General features: G+C 51.6%; 1 long non-coding RNA gene across 1 annotated transcript; it reads left to right on the forward strand.

Moving 5' to 3' along the window:
* Positions 1-1,009: 1,009 nt before the first annotated feature.
* On the forward strand, positions 1,010-3,929 carry LOC135974773 (uncharacterized). Its single transcript, XR_010591857.1, has 3 exons — positions 1,010-1,526; positions 2,117-2,249; positions 3,598-3,929. It is a non-coding gene; the product is annotated as an uncharacterized LOC135974773 (long non-coding RNA).
* The last annotated feature ends 204 nt before the right edge of the window (positions 3,930-4,133 follow it).

Here is a 4,133-nt window from a genome sequence, read left to right on the forward strand (position 1 = left end):
CCGAGTTCTCAACGTAACACTTGGCCCCCTCCCCATGATGGGTTGAAAGAAACTCCTGGGTCCAGGCAGCCTAGGATTTTGGCAGCAATCAGAGGGAGCCAGAGCGCCACCCAGAGTGGGTGGGGGTTCTCGCGCCATAGGGTAGCAGGGGGGAGGGGCCCTGTGGCACTTGGGAGGATGCTGGAGTTCGAGAGTGTCAGGCTGCCTTGCGGGGAGCATGGCATTTGGAGGTTGCTGGGTTGCATGAGCTGTTGTGATGACAGAACAGCTGCCCTGGGGTGACGTTGTAACACTGGGCCCGCAGGAGGGTTGAACCCATGGCCTCTACGAACGGCTGAGCCTCTTCTGCCTGAGCTAAATGACCCACCTCTGTCAGCTGAGGCTGTAGCAGGCTCGTTAGCCTGTGTCTGCAGCCCAGCCACCTCCAGGGGACAGAGTGCCACCCGGAGTGGGTTACGCAGGCACAACTGGATCAGCTAATGGCAGCCACTGCCTCCGAGCAGGAAGACAGTGTAGAGGGGCCCCGATGAGGCATACCATGGAACTGAACTGCAGTCAGTGGGACCGGCAGGGATCCCTAACTATCCCTAGGCCAGGGGCCACCCAGGGTCCAGGGGAGGGGAACCCTAGCCAGAAATACCCCCTCGGAGCCAAACTAGGGTCGACTCCATCATTGTAGCTGGTTAAAGGAGGGAGCATTTTACCCTTGCTGTGTGTAGCTATGAAACTGTCTTGTATGAAAGCTATAAAGCCTTTTGTTTTCTGGGGGCTGCATCTTTGAATGTCTAAGGCGGGGGTGGTCAATAGTGGACGGTGAGCTGAATCTGGACTGCTAGATATTTTTGAACGGACCTCTATGACATTCTGTACCCCAAGTGACACTCTGCACCCCATATTCACCATAGCGATATGAGTATGATATGATTATGATGCATTTTGTACAAAATATGTCATGTGAGGTGTTAATGGAAAAGCTGTGAATTGCTGAATATGATTATCCTATTTGTGTGCATGTATCATTTTTGTATCTTGAGTTATGAATATTGACTATGCATCTGTAATTCAAATGTGTTTGCTCCTGGGTAACTCCCACAAAGTACAGTCTAGCTAGCACATTGTAAATGAACTGTTCAAGGTAATGACCCATCAGTGAAAACAATGGGCCATGGGAACAGCTTATCCTCACCTAATGGTCTTTCCTGTGGACATTCTAGCCAGAATATAGGTAATAGCCCCTGCCATGACCTATCAAAGCATGCAAGGGCATGTGATACTGGACTCCATCTTGTGCCTGTACTTTTCCACAAACTGTGCTGGGACTTTGCTTGGAACAATGAAGTTCCCAACACATGCAAGAAGCTATAAAAGGGGAAAGTGGCATCGCCACTGGACTTCACTCCCCCTCCAACACAACACCTGGGACCACCTTAGGAACAAAGACTGAACTGGGGAAGGTGGTTCCAGGTGGGGAAAAAAAGAAGCCCGGCCTGTGTATGGAAGATTGGTGGACTGTTTGTACTATCAGGGTGAGACACTGCTTGATTCAAATCCTGTCTGGTTTATAGAATTTAGATTGCAGTTTTGTTTATTTTTTAGGCAACCAACTTTGATCTGTACTCTGTCACTTATAATCACTTAAAATCTATCTTTCTGTAGTTAATACATTTATTTTATATTTTTTTCCCTAAAACAATGTGCTGTTTGAAATGCATGGGAAATCTACTCAGTGAACAAAAACTGGTGCATGTCCTCTCCACATTGAGGGAGGGACGGACCAGGTAATAAACTTACGCTGGTCAGGCTTTTGACCAGGGCAGGACGGTACAGTTCTGGGGTCCTAGGCTGAGGAGCTGGAGGGAATTGGCTGGAGCCTTTCTATTGTTAGCTCATGAGTGGCTAAGAGAAGCATTCATGTAACTGCAGCTGGGTGTGTCCCTGTTTGTGTATGGCTGTGTGAGTGCAAGTCCTGGAGAGGACTGCAGTTTGTCACAGCCTCACAATATGAGAGGCGGTCCAGACTGGTATGCCAGAGGGCTCAATGGTACCCCAGTTCTAGGTTGAACCCCAAGGACTTCTGTCAAAACCCTAAAATTTTATTATCATTATTGTGGGCCAGGAGGAAGCAAACACCAGCCTGCAGTAAGAGGGAGAAACATGGACTTTTGATTCCAGACATCAGCTCATCATGACTGGGATGTCTCCCAAGCACAACCGGTTCCCTGCTGCTTCCCACTGGGGTCACCCGCATGGTGAGTTGGGTTGATGATCTCTATCCTACCTAGCCCATCCCTGATGAACCTTCCCTGCCTGTTTCCATTTTCTCCTGCCCAGTCCTGTGGCATGGCTCCATCCTCCACTGATCACTGCTTGGCTGATTCCTGAGGTTGTGGTTTTGCAATAGCCTCGAGCTGGCCATGGACCTTCGGACGCTGCACCTGCCAGGGCCTCTGCCCTGGCTGGTTGTGCACCCCCAGGCTTAACATGTGGCAGAGGGGAGGGATTGATGGGTCATGTCCTGTGTGAACTCTGTTCTTGTGTGTTTTTACTGAGCATATATTTCCTCCTTGGAACCGTGGGACTCCATAACAATCCAGCAGCAGTAGCAGGGGCAGCTCTATGTATTTTGCCACCCCAAGCACAGCAGTCAGGTGGCTTTCGGCGGCATGCCTGCAGGAGGTCCGCTGGTAACGCGGATTCGGTGGCATGCCTGCAGAAGATCCGCTGGTCCTGCGCCTTCGGCGTACCCGCCACCAAATTGCCACCAAAACCGCGGGACCGGCAGACCTCCCGCAGGCATGCCGTTGAAGGCAGCCTGACTGCCGCTCTCATGGCGACCGGCAGGCCGCCCCCTGCGGCTTGCCGCCCCCGCGGCCTGCCGCCCCAGGCACGCGCTTGGTGCGCTGGTGCCTGGAGCTGCCCCTGGGCAGTAGGAGAGGGGAGGGTTAAAAACAGGACAACTAATCGCTTCACACCCCTTTTTTAATATGCAACTGCTGATTTGTTTTGAAACAATAACAATCCATTTCCCTCTAGTGACCAGCAGAGGGCAGCACACACATGGTTTTGCAGGCCGCAGAGCCCCTGTGGCTGTAACAATAGGGGTGTTTCATATCACGATAGCTATTGCAAGGTACAATCCTAGTGGCGACACAGCTCTGGAGAATCTACCCCAAGGGAGCTAGCGGAGGTCAGCCCCAGCTGGGGGGATAGGGTTGACCTCGACTAGCTACATCAAGGTCAGATTACCTGCATCTGGCCTCCCCGGGGGTTGTACGTTGTCCTAGCTACCTTGGGGTGAGAACACACCTAGTTTTTGCAGTGAAGGCATAACCGAAGAAGATGGCAGAACAAGGGGACTGTGTAGGGATGGGAAGGTCAAACCTTGGGGAAATCCCCTTCTTTCGGCTAAGGATGGAAGAAGCAGTCTGGGTACAACCTGAGCCAGCCGGAACCGTGAGTTTCTTTACTGAAGTGCAAAGTCCATTGAGTCACTTTCCCTTCCCCGGTTTTGATCACGGTCTCTGCACTTGTGTGCTCCAGCTGGGAACAGAGAGTGGAAAAGAAAACCAGATCCACACATAAACTTCTCCATTTCAGCACCCTGATCCTCTGAGTATGGAGCCATACATCAGTCACGAGGACGCGGTGGGCATCCGAATGCACAGAAAGCTCCCCAGCGACCATCAGCTGTTCCATTCGGAAGGGCCTTGTCCACTCTTTGTGCTTTCTGATGTTGCTGTTTAAAATAGTTCCAGTCATCAAATCAGGGACGAGGTAAAAGGCCGTGTGATCAACCACGTACCACACATGGCCGACAACGAAGCTGGTCGCAACATTTCAAAATCTGACATTTTGATGGAAAGCACAGGATGAATTTTTATGAGAACGTTCCTGAAAACTTGGACCTGTTTTTCAACCAGCTCCAGCAGGTGACTGGCAGGAACATTCCAAGGGGGCGAGGGGGCCTGAGGGAGTTGACTTTGGCACCAGCGTTTTGGACAGATTTGGGATGGGGGGACGGGGAGTTGTGAAGCAGGAAGTCCAGGCCAGAACAGGTGGCAGCAATGCAGGCAGAAGACGGGTCTGGGGAGCATAACAATGACCATACTGGGTCAGACCAAAGGTCCATCTAG

Source organism: Chrysemys picta, chromosome 12 (genome assembly GCF_011386835.1).
Source record: "Chrysemys picta bellii isolate R12L10 chromosome 12, ASM1138683v2, whole genome shotgun sequence".
Lineage (NCBI taxonomy): Eukaryota > Metazoa > Chordata > Testudines > Emydidae > Chrysemys > Chrysemys picta.